The sequence below is a fragment of the Carassius auratus genome, chromosome 28 (genome assembly GCF_003368295.1).
Source record: "Carassius auratus strain Wakin chromosome 28, ASM336829v1, whole genome shotgun sequence".
NCBI lineage: Eukaryota > Metazoa > Chordata > Actinopteri > Cypriniformes > Cyprinidae > Carassius > Carassius auratus.
Genome location: NC_039270.1, coordinates 3,948,654 through 3,961,734, shown reverse-complemented (window position 1 = coordinate 3,961,734; position 13,081 = coordinate 3,948,654).

Sequence of the window (13,081 nt, the reverse complement as noted above, 5' to 3'; positions counted from 1 at the left end):
ATTTAAATAAAATCAATACAATTGTATAAATAAAAATCAATTAAACTGAAAAAAAAAAAAAAAAAAAAATATATATATATATATATATATATATATATATATATATATATATATATATATATATATATAAAAATAGTGCTGCAAACACACTAGCAATCGGCAACATTTGTGTTTGATATAAATGACACAGAACATCTAAAGTGCATCCTAATTTCAAACTTCACATCGCAGTATGTTCATTATTAAAATAAAGTACAATCAAACAAGCATATAAAAGGTTACACTGGTAAGTTTAAATAGACCGTAGTATACCAGTCCACTATGCTTTTATGCCAAGGACGTTTTTGCTCATGTGAAAAGGATGATCTTTTCCATCTAGTTTACATAAAAAAAGAAAAAATATTATAGTTTAACATTCACAAACATTGGGAATATGTAAACATTTGGATATGTGCAGAACGAGACCTGAGCAATAACCTCCAAATACATCTAGTCAAACCCAAGATCGCTCGTACTCATATGCAAGCACTCATGCACTCGATCTAATGCACTGTAAATGCCAGATTTTTTTTAAACAAATAGGCCTAGCAGAATGCAAAAATTCAAAATTTTACATTTTGCAGAACAACATCCAATAAAGTACTGGTCATAATACTTGCATAAAATGTTTGATGTGAAAAAAGCAGTTCACTGACTGTAGAAAGCCTCCCTCCGGAACGTAGGTCTAATCTGAAAGTATTTCCCTGCACTTTCAAGAATGGAAAATCAAGGAGCTTCTCCTGTGTGGTATGGACAGTTTTCTTGGTTGGAGTCCCTTACGAAAATTAACCATGGTTTTACTACAAATAAAACCAAAAAACCATGGTTACTGTAGTTAAACCATGGTAACCACAAATTAACCATGGTTTAGCTATATTAACCATAGTTTAACCATGGTATTTGTAGTAAATCAACGGTTTTACAAATGGCAGTCAATACGCCAAAAAACCATGGGTTACTACAGTTTTACTATAATAAAACCTTGGTTATTTTTCGTAAGGGGTACAGTGTAATTAAGGACCTGATTTTCTGTAGGGAGTGTGTTGTTATTTATTTTAAACAATGCTCTGCTGAGTTTTAATTACTTTAATTTATTTTACTTTTAGCCTATATTTTCGGGTGAACTGTCTGCACTGCTGACTAACTTGAATAAATAGGCAGGTTATTGTCTATGCTGGGGGTTTGTCCAGCCTTTATTGAGCTCTGTTGGTTGAACATGATGATTAGACAGTGTTTTGTTATTGCCTTTGCCAAATATTGCAAAATAAAGGTGAAACTGTTTTTTGCAGTTTGTCTATTCTTTTTTCCACTCTCTAAGGTTTTATTATTTAAGTCATATTTTTTCTAGGAAAACCTATAGTCCCACTCACTTTTTTAATGGCCCGCCCAAAATACAATTTCTGCTTACTTCACTGCTGCTTGGAATCGTGTTCCTAAAGGTGATTATACACGGGGAAACTTTTTGAGATCCTCCGAACAGAAAGCTAGCCGTTGATCATGTGACTGGCTTGGAGATTTCAGAAAATTTTCAAACAAAATGGCAGCCTCTCAGCAGCAGTGGAGGGAAGAAAAAGAGCGTCAACTAATATCTTTTTATGCTGGTAAGTTGTCATGTGTAAACCCAAATCTGAAAATATGCTTAATTTAATGCTTAAAATACCAATAAATATCTAATTTAATGTGCCCAGGCTGTAATTTAGACATTAAATGTTTTCGGTTTTGATAACTGCCATTAGCCCCAGCTCCATAGACTTTCTATGGGATTTAGCTGACTTGAGGTGAATTGTTATTTATTTGCTACATAGTTACCTGAAAGTTAACTAGATACCATGCATTATGATTGATTTAAGATTCAAACTCTCTTCGATATAAAAACGTACCTTGTGTGAGTCCTTTTTTTTTATGTTGGTCATATATTATACGAGCAAGAATACAATGTTTCCCAAATATCCACACGATTGCAAGTGTGACATTGCTTTTAATAAATCAGTTTATTAACTGAAAATGTTCAACAAATGATAGGGTAATATTAAGTGATGCTCATTTTGAACAGTAGGCTATTGTCAGTATTTTTTACTCTATTTTGCAACTAAATAATTGTTCCAACAAAAGCCACAGCAGAACTATTGTGCATCTCCAACACAGCTCTGTTTCATGAACGAATTGTGAGAGTCAATGATTCATTCATAAATACAATTAGTTTCTAATGAATGAATCGATGGCTCACTCATAAAGACATTAAAACAGCCAGTAGGTGGCAGTAATTAGTCAATTTAATATTTAAAAGAATTACTCTCTATTTAACATTTTTTAATTAAAAGCATTATTTATTTAAAAAATGCACTTGATTTAAGGGGCAAATTTTGTCCCTTAATGGAGAAGGGTCACCTGCAGTCCAAGTGGACGAGAGGGGGTATGCAGAAGAATGTTAAATGCCTCGGGCGGACGCCACTCTAAGGCCCCATCCACACGGAGATGCGTTTCTGTGAATACGCACAATTTTTTTATCGGATAGGCGTTTCGTCCACACGGATACGGCGTTTTCATGAGGTGAAACCGCTATTTTTTGAAACTGGGTCCCAGAGCGGATAAATTTGAAAACGCCGTCTTTGCGTTTTCGTCTGGACGGCTAATCCGTATATTTTCTGAAACGATGACATCATCAGCCCACGTCTCCCCCCTAGTCAGACACCTCTACGTCACGTAACAGCAACAAAAAAATGAACAAACACTGAACGATTGTCTTTTTATTAACTAACATTAACACTGATTAATAAATGTATTGTTCCATGTTCGTTTGTGTACCACGCGCAAGGTTTATGAGCATAGTCTAAGTTCTCTGTTTTTAGTGTATCTCTGTGGCAGAATTACAGCGCCACATACTGGTCTGGCATGTATAATACATCATTATGCGGGTTCGTGTGCACGCGGATATTTCTTGAGACGAGGAAAAAAAAGATTGGATTGGGGTAAGCTCCGTCTCCGTGTGGACTGGGCCTAAAAAGTTTGAGATCCACTGACTTGTCAGAAATGAAGGGCCGCTCACCGATAATTTTTTTTTATTTGTTTGTTTTATTAAGTTGGAACAGTGTTTGTCTAACATCACCATCTCATATTGTGTGTCCTTTTATATACAGAGCATGACGGCAAAGCTGTATAAACACCAGGACCTTAAAACAGATGAGCAACAAGTTATAACCTGTACATCCTGTTGTGAAAATTTCTTTATGCATATTTTTTAAACTTGTAATGGCTATTGCAATAATGTTGTTGTAGTATTTATCGACAACATGGTTCTGGGTTCTTACAGCATTACAGTCATGGACAAAGGTTAAAGAACAGTCTTAACTTTTGTCCATGACTGTAATTTCTACAGTTGATTCCACATTGCTTCATAATATAAACTGTGTGTAAACACAGTTACAAAAAAGTGATATCACCTATAGATCACCTGTAGAGTATTTATGTTACAGTATTATGTTCCTTTTTTTCTCAGAGGAAGATATCAAGAGGAAATTTAAAAACTTGCATACTGTATTTTTGCGGGAGTACAGTATTGTTCAAAATAATAGCAGTACAATGTGACTAACCAGAATAATCAAGGTTTTTAGTATATTTTTTATTGCTACGTGGCAAACAAGTTACCAGTAGGTTCAGTAGATTGTCAGAAAACAAACAAGACCCAGCATTCATGATATGCACGCTCTTAAGGCTGTGCAATTGGGCAATTAGTTGAAAGGGGTGTGTTCAAAAAAATAGCAGTGTCTACCTTTGACTGTACAAACTCAAAACTATTTTGTACAAACATTTTTTTTTTCTGGGATTTAGCAATCCTGTGAATCACTAAACTAATATTTAGTTGTATGACCACAGTTTTTTAAAACTGCTTGACATCTGTGTGGCATGGAGTCAACCAACTTGTGGCACCTCTCAGCTGTTATTCCACTCCATGATTCTTTAACAACATTCCACAATTCATTCACATTTCTTGGTTTTGCTTCAGAAACAGCATTTTTGATATCACCCCACAAGTTCTCAATTGGATTAAGGTCTGGAGATTGGGCTGGCCACTCCATAACATTAATTTTGTTGGTTTGGAACCAAGACTTTGCCCGTTTACTAGTGTGTTTTGGGTCATTGTCTTGTTGAAACAACCATTTCAAGGGCATGTCCTCTTCAGCATAGGGCAACATGACCTCTTCAAGTATTTTAACATATGCAAACTGATCCATGATCCCTGGTATGCGATAAATAGGCCCAACACCATAGTAGGAGAAACATGCCCATATCGTGATGCTTGCACCTCCGTGCTTCACTGTCTTCACGGTGTACTGTGGCTTGAATTCAGAGTTTGGGGGTCGTCTCACAAACTGCCTGTGGCCCTTGGACCCAAAAAGAACAATTTTACTCTCATCAGTCCACAAAATGTTCCTCCATTTCTCTTTAGGCCAGTTGATGTGTTCTTTGGCAAATTGTAACCTCTTCTGCACATGCCTTTTTTTTAACAGAGGGACTTTGCGGGGGATTCTTGAAAATAGATTAGCTTCACACAGACGTCTTCTAACTGTCACAGTACTTACAGGTAACTCCAGACTGTCTTTGATCATCCTGGAGGTGATCATTGGCTGAGCCTTTGCCATTCTGGTTATTCTTCTATCCATTTTGATGGTTGTCTTCCGTTTTCTTCCACGTCTCTCTGGTTTTGCTCTCCATTTTAAGGCATTGGAGATCATTTTAGCTGAACAGCCTATCATTTTTTGCACCTCTTTATAGGTTTTCCCCTCTCTAATCAACTTTTTAATCAAAGTACGCTGTTCTTCTGAACAATGTCTTGAACGACCCATTTTCCTCAGCTTTCAAATGCATGTTCAACAAGTGTTGGCTTCATCCTTAAATAGGGGCCACCTGATTCACACCTGTTTCTTCACAAAATTGATGACCTCAGTGATTGAATGCCACACTGCTATTTTTTTGAACACACCCCTTTCAACTAATTCAACTAATTGCCCAATTGCACAGCCTTAAGAGCGTGCATATCATGAATGCTGGGTCTCATTTGTTTTCTGAGAATCTACTGAACCTACTGGTAACTTGTTTGCCACGTAGCAATAAAAAAATATACGAAAAACCTTGATTATTCTGGTTAGTCACATTGTACTGCTATTATTTTGAACAATACTGTATATAATCATCTCTGAAGAGCAGTAAATCGGGGGCAGGAGCTGAAGAGGTTTACAACCCCAAGTGGAAGTATTATTACATCATGTCTTATCTCTGTGACCACTGCACCCCTGAAGAAAGTTTTGGCTGATCCCTCAACATCCCAGTTCCCAGAGAACATCACATCTTCTCCTTCCACTTCTACAACTCCACCTCAACCCCAACCCCACAAGGCTGTGTCTGAGCCCAAAAAGAAAAAAAATGTATAAATCTACAGAGGCCATGCAGTATGCTATGGGTTTCCTGAAAAGAAAGGCCTCCTCACCACACACTGGCTTTTTACAGTACTTAGAAAGTTGCCTAAAAAGCCTGGCAGACAACAAGGCGAAGAAGCTGAAAAGGCAGATAATTGAGTTTAATTTAATTCAACAGTAATTTATCTTATTTAATCGTGTATTTTATATTTTGCATTTGCATTATTTCATTTATTGTGTTTTTGTATTCTGATTTTAAACAAATGGAGTATGTATAGTTATCTGTAATTTAACTTATTTCATAGTAATTTAACTTATTTCATTGTGTATTTTATATTTAGCATTTGCCAGGGTGGCTGAACTGAAAATAAAAACAAACAGAATTTATTTGTAGCATTTCATTCGTTGTCGTCTTTTTGTATCCTGCATAATGTATCAAATAGATGGGTAGAGGTTATGGCAGTGTGGAAGAAGAATAAGTAATCAAGACAATGCATTCTCTTACCAGCTTACTGCTCCGTTTGTGTTGAAGTAGCTGCAGTACTCCTCTCTCAATTGTTTTGCCTGCAAAGATGAATTTCTATCTGAGGAAGCTGCAATAGGGCACATACGTTCTGGTTCTTCCCTCCAAGCTCCCTGAAATAATCGACCCATTTCTGTGTCCTCCTGACCCACCAGACTGGGTAGTGTGTAGGTGTAACAGGTAAGGGATTCTGTTCTTAGGTAATTGTGAAGAACACATGCTGCCTTTATGCTGTTATTATTACAGCCTTGGAAGGCTCCAGAGCAATTACTTTGCGAAAAACTCTGAATCTGTTTGCCAAGATTCCAAAAACATTCTCAACACAATGAAGTGCACGAGAGAGCCTATAGTTAAAGTTTTGCTTGTTATTATCTAGTTTTGTCCTTGGGTATGGTCTCATCATCCATGGCTTCAAACCAAAGACCTCATTTGCCACGACAACAAAAGGGACGGGTTTGACGTCCAGGCAGGTCTTCTGGTGGTGGTATGTTCAGTGTGTTGTCTTCCAATGACCGGCTCAGCCCACACTTGGCCCAAACTCCCCGTCGCTAACTGCCATTTGTCCCTGCATCAATATAAATGTATTTCAGGTCTGCGTCTACTAGAGCCATGATAACTATTCAATTGAAACTTTCGTAGTTCTAGTAATGAGATCCTGAATTTGGTGGCAGAAGGATGTTGACCTGCTTGCCATCTAAGGCACCAATGCAATGTGGAAAGTTCCACCTCTCCTCAAATCTGGTGGAGATGTGTTTCCACTCCCCTTCTGTGGATGGCACTTTGAGGTAGTCCTGTTGTAATGCCTTGTAAAGAGTCTCACAGGTCTCAACTAAAATCCTGGAAATGCTGTGCCTACTAACCCAGAATGTTTATTCCAGAGAGGAGAAGGTCTGTCTCGTGGCCAAGTACCTCAGTTTTATTGCCAGTCTCTCCCCAACAGGTATTGCCTCCATCATCACTGTGTCTTGCCCTCTTAATGATGGTTCCACGCATAGTTTCAGCTTTAATCACCTTTTTTAGTAATTCCATGAATTAACTGAACATGACACTGCTTGCACATAGTTTATTTCGCAGTTTGATATGAAAGTATACGCAAAAAGGAAGCGCGCACCGGCGCCCTTGAACGCACGACCGTCCGTTCTCGCTTAACTTGAACCTGATATTAAAGTGAGTGGAGCGCGTGTCTGAAACATCTCCTGTTCAGTCATTCTGAGTCATTCATGTCGCCTTCGTTAACAAGCAACTTTTGACACTATTATTTAATTATTTATTTATTTATAATATTATTATTATTATTTTATTTTTTTATCAACACCGCGCCACCGGCGGTTGTTGGTCCATGATTACCGCGGTGGTAAAAATCACCCACCGTCACAGCCCTAACCTGAGCCATCTGGCAGTTGACAAATGGGATGTTTTCTGTTCCAACAGCATCATAGAAACGGCATGTGGATTTTTCTGCGGATGCAACAGCCCTTAGACATTGTGGCAAACCTGCTGCTACTGGATCGAGTTTACTCGAGAAATAGGCCACAGGTCTCAACTTTCCTCCATGATCCTGTAACAAAACAGAAGTCTTAAACCCATTTTTCTCATCAACAGTGTGTACAAAATTTCTTTCTGGGTCTGGGAGGCCCAGGGTTGGTGACGATTGTAACAATATTTGTAAGTTTTCGAAAGCTTTTTCTGCTTCTGGGGTCCATGTCATTTTTTCATGTGGTTGCAGACCCTTCCTATGTGCCAAAGCACTCAGGGGCGATTCTTCAACTGCATAATTTGGAATGAATGTTCTGCAATATGAACACATGCCCCAAAATTTTTTGTGATAGGCTTTGGAATCTTTTGAATTGCCCCTTTCCGTTTCTCAGAGAGAGATTTGATGTCTTTGGTGATGATATGCCCCAAAAATGTCACCTCCCTTTTTACAAATTGTAGTTTTGATAAACAAGCTTTGTGACCCTCAGAAGCCAAATGTTTTAGCAGTTTTACAGTATCTTTCTCACATGTTTACCTGTCTTTTGCTGCGAGCAAAATATCATCCACATACTGAAGCAATGCTGTACCTTGTGTCAGCTACAGTGGTTCCAAGCTCCTCCTCAGTGTCTCATTAAAAATGGTTGGAGATTCCGAAAAGCCCCTGACAAAGCCTGGTGAATGTGTAGGCCTTACCATTAAAATTGAAAGCGAACCAAAATTGGCTGTCTTTATGAACTGGCACTGAGAAGAAGGCATTAGAAAGATCAACAACTGAAAGCCATTCTGCATCAATTGGCACTTGTGAAAAATTTTTATGGATTTGGAACGTTTGGAGCTCGAGCCTGAATTGCTTCATTCACAGCCTGCAGATCTTGCACAAAACACCACTCTGTTGGCTGGCCTTTATCTATTATATTTTTGACAGGAAAAATAGGCGTACGCACAGGAGAATTCTCACAGGGCACAATTATCCCAGCAGCTCTTAATGATTCAAAAACTGGTGTTATACCTTCAATAGCCTCTCTTTTTAGAGGATATTGAGGTCTACAAGACCTGTAATCAGATTTTGGAGTGATTTGAACTCATTCACAATTTTTAATTAGCCCAACATCAAATTTAGACAAAGTCCAGAGTGTCTTAGGGACTTCTCCCAGTGCTGGGTGAGACTCTGCTTCTTCTACTGAGAGAAGACAGTGACTTGTCTCTGTGTCATCAATCATGCAGACTGTGCATGCAGCATTAACAGCAGGTCCGTGCAAACACATTCGGTATGCAGACAACGTTGGATTGTATTCAACGTTTTCCACTGCTGTCTCCACCCAGTTTACATGAAAAATACATGTTTTACAAATAAACCAATGTCTTACCAATGACCATTGTTCTCTTTGGACAATGAGACATGTGGAAGAGAACCAACAACATCAAAAAACATTTGCTGTTCATTACTCAAATCAACAGTAGCAGCACATCTGGTCTCAGTCCAGACTAACCATTTCATGTCTACTGTGTCCATACATGAAAACCACTTTTAGTGATACATGAGCTGAGCAATGTAATTCAGAGAATGGCATGATTTCAGAATTAGGTGAAACTCTGTCCTTTGCTGCATTTACAAGTTTCTCACATAATTAATCATCTTTCAATTTCCAGTGATAAAAATACAACAGGGATTGCTGAATTGTAGGTAAAGTTTGAGTTTGGTACTGGGTCACTTGAAATCCGTCTGGACTAGACAATAGAGAAATACCCAGCTTGCACATTAAATCTTTCCCTAATAAATTTTGAGGGCAGCTTTTTGACAGTAGAAAACAGTGCTTGAAACTTCCATTCTCATCCTCACATCTTAATGTAACAGTGAAATTTTCTCGGACAGTGTGACCAGATGCAGAGGTAGACCAGACAAAATTCCCACTTAATTTTGGAACTGAACCTAGTTCATCTATTCTAATTAATGAGTTGCAAGCTCTGCTGTCCAATCATTTCAACTCCTTTCAACCATTATTTGACCTGGGGCATTTGTTTATAAGCTAAACCATTCAGCTGGCTATATGTGCCTATGTTCTTGTTTGGGGAAGATCTATCATTTTCTAATCTTTCAATATGATTATGTATTAAAGCAAGCATATTTTCTTCATTGCAGTGAGCACAGACATGAGCAAGCATAGTTTCTTCAGAGCTTTATAGAAAATGTGTGTGTTTTCAGACTTATCTGTTTGTGCTGCTTGGCCTTGGTTGACTTTGCTTCCGACTCCCCCCCTCCTTCTCTGACTTCTGCTGCGAAAGTCTCTGTTGTCAATCTGCCTTTTTCTTTGCCGGTCCAGCCGCTGCTTGATCCAACAAAGCTGGGCACTCCACCTTCCAGTGCCCTCTCTCACCACAGAAAAAGCTAATATCTTGGTCGGTCTGAGACTGCCTCTGTCCTTTACCTCTCCCGCGCCCCCGTCCTCGGCCTGTGTAATTCATACCTTTTCTCGGTGGGCCATTATACATTGTGAGAACTGGCTGAGGTTCTTTCTCCTTTCCCTTTCCAGCTCTCTCTTCCAACAGTTTTTCAGCGTGAAGAGCATGTTGCCTTATCCTTTCCAGTTTCTTGTCCTCCAACCCAATGCAAGTTTGTTTAATGATTGCAGCAATCTCAGGTTTCAGTCCACTCATGAGACTGCTTCGTAGATGAGATTCCCACATCTGTGGAATTTCTCCACGTTCAACCGGTTCTGGTATTCCGCTGTAGTTGTTGAATGTCTCATATAATCTTACATAATAGTCATCGACAGATTCATTTCTCTGTTGTAGTTGTTGATCTTGGAGGTGTTTACTCTGACCGGGAAGTCAGTCTTGACCCGTTGACCTGTTGACCCGTGTGTCCACTGCCTGACGTTATGGCTCATTGTCTTCATGGTTCAAGTCTGCATTCTTCCTTTGAACGTTGCTCGTAGGGAAATGTGGTCGTATCTTGTGCCAGTCTGTTGCCCCCAGTTTGAGCATAAGCAAACGTTTCAGTTCTTGCATGGTGGGGCTGAATTCCTGACAGAACATGTCCAAATCATTTGAAAATCTTACCCGTGTCTTTGGGGTGAGGCAGGTGTGTCATAGACTCTTTTAAGTCTTTCTCACTCCATGGTCGAAAAACCATCACAGTTCCATTCGGCCCAGCCACTTGTATCATGCGGAAAGCTCCCACATGCTCCCCTCCCTCCTCCAGTTCATCTTTGTCCGGCTGCAGTGTCACTCTCTCATGAGCTTTAGATCTGGTGCTGATTCCAGTCGTGGAGTATTTCATTGCTCTCATGCTATCGCTAATGGAAGACAGTCTGGATGATGTAAATGCCATTGAAGTTGTCGCAGGGGCGGGCGCTAGGGCTGTAACGGTGGCTGATTTTTACCACCGCGGTAGTCATGGACCAACAACCGCGGGTGGCGCTGTGTTGATAAAAAAAAAAAAAAAAACACAACAAAACAAATATATATATTAGTGTCAAAATGTGCTTGTTAACGAAGGCGATAATTTTTTCTCAGTTTAATATATTCAAAATATTTAACGTAGGGGCGTGGATGGCCACCCACTCACAACTGCTTCTTCTGTCACTTTTTCTCATGACAAGAAGTTAATTTATTCAGTCGCAGAATGACTCAACAGGAGACGTTTCAGACACGCGGTCCTCTTCACTTTATTATCAGGTGCAAGTAAAGCGAGTTCTGAAATGGTCCTGTGCTCAAAGGCGCCATTGCGCGCTTCCTTTGTGCGTATCCTTTCATATCAAACTGCGATATAAACTATGTGCAAGCAGTGTCGTGGTCAGTTAATTCATGGAATTACCTAAAAAGGTGATTAAAGCTGACTTAAACTGTACATGCTTGTAATATATTTTATATACAGGATATATTTATATATATGTATGCACATGTCTATGAAATCAGCCCAGCACTATCTCACTCATCTAACACATCCTATTTAACTCGTCAGTTTGTGTTCATTTGAGAACTTCTGTCAGTTAACCCCGCCTGCAAAACACTAAAACAAATATCCAAAAAATAATGCAGTTAAACAAGAAAGACGCCTAAATAAGAAAGTTAAATACACCGTGTCTAATGGACGCGAGCGACGCAGCTTGACAAAATACTCATTATAATCAGTAACTCTACACTGGATGCAGCACAACTCGACATGATAAATCCCCATCCGGTCTGTGCGGTACTGACACAGATTTCAAATGTCCTGTGTAGACACTAAACCTGTTGCGTCACGGTGGTGTTGCGTCCGGTTTACTTTTCTGCCACCAAGCGAGCTCAATAACTCCTCATCTGCACGCGCTTTCTTTGAAATAGGAATCGTTGCCAGCCAGCGTTTGCGATCACAAGAACTTGTGCAAACGCGGATGGGTGACATGAATGCAGATGGCTCAACACTAAATTAATTTGCTGAATGCATAAACTATTTTCCTGCGCTCAAATCTGCCAATCTAAAGGAAACACTGTGTTTGAGGTAATTTGTTAATTACCATAGACTTAGAATTTGCAACTATTACAGAATAATAGTATTAATAATAGTAATAATAATAGTAACTATTACAGGCTGAATCTGAGCCTGCTGTGGCATTTGTTGGTGGGGGTGAGGCCAGGAGTCCAGATCAAAGTCCACCTTGGCACATTGCAACTCTCTAAGGGGATAAAGAGGAGAGTTCTGAACAGTATGATCTGTTCTCTTGTCAGCATTTTCTACAGTACTATCATTTTCCCCTTCTTTCTTAAATGGCAGCTCCTTTGATTTTTTCTCTGCGTTCTGCTTCTTCAAACCAGTAATGTAAATATTTTCTTTGTTTTTGAAACTTGTCTTTTTGTTTATTTTTCTGCTTTTTCTTATCCCTTAATTTTTCACATTTTTCCAAATTCTCTTTTAACCTATTCAGCGCTGTTATACTAAATGTGCCCCTTTTTGGAAAACCATGATTCTCAACCCACTCGGGTATGACTTCCATAATTATTTTCCCATATTTCTTTTTCATTTCATTATAGATTGGACTATCCAAATCATCAAGATCGATCTTAGATTTGACATTCCCAGACCCCATATTCACAATCCAAGACTTTCTGGAACGCGTCCACTTTTCCTCACACTTGTCACCCCCTGTCTTGCTTCCTTGCAAGATGGTCCTGCTTACTCGCAGACCTATTTTTGCTTACCTGCGAAACTTGGTTTCACTTACTCGTGAAACAATGTGGCTTGGACTTGCAGCAATGGAGGTTTTAGGCCAGTAAAGTCTGGGAATACCAGATCTTAATTTGCCAATTTAAAATACCAATTTGTAAATTTTAAGGTTATTGGTAATTTCAAAATCAGTCTCACCGTTTGTAGCACGCGTTTTCTGATCAGTTGAGAAACCAGCAGTGAAGGTCCTCAAGCCCTCAGTCCCCCCTTCCCTGAAACCTTTTTGGGGTTTAGGGCTAAACCCTTTGTGGGTTTAGGGTGATCAGCCAACTAACGTACTCATATCCCGGATGAACAGCTGTGGAATCCCGTCACTCGTCGCCAAGTTTGTTTTTGAAATTCTAATTCAATAAAGTAATAAAATATTTGTGAAGACTGAGAATGAAAAACCAAACAGGGTTTTGTCTTTGTAATGTTTAATTT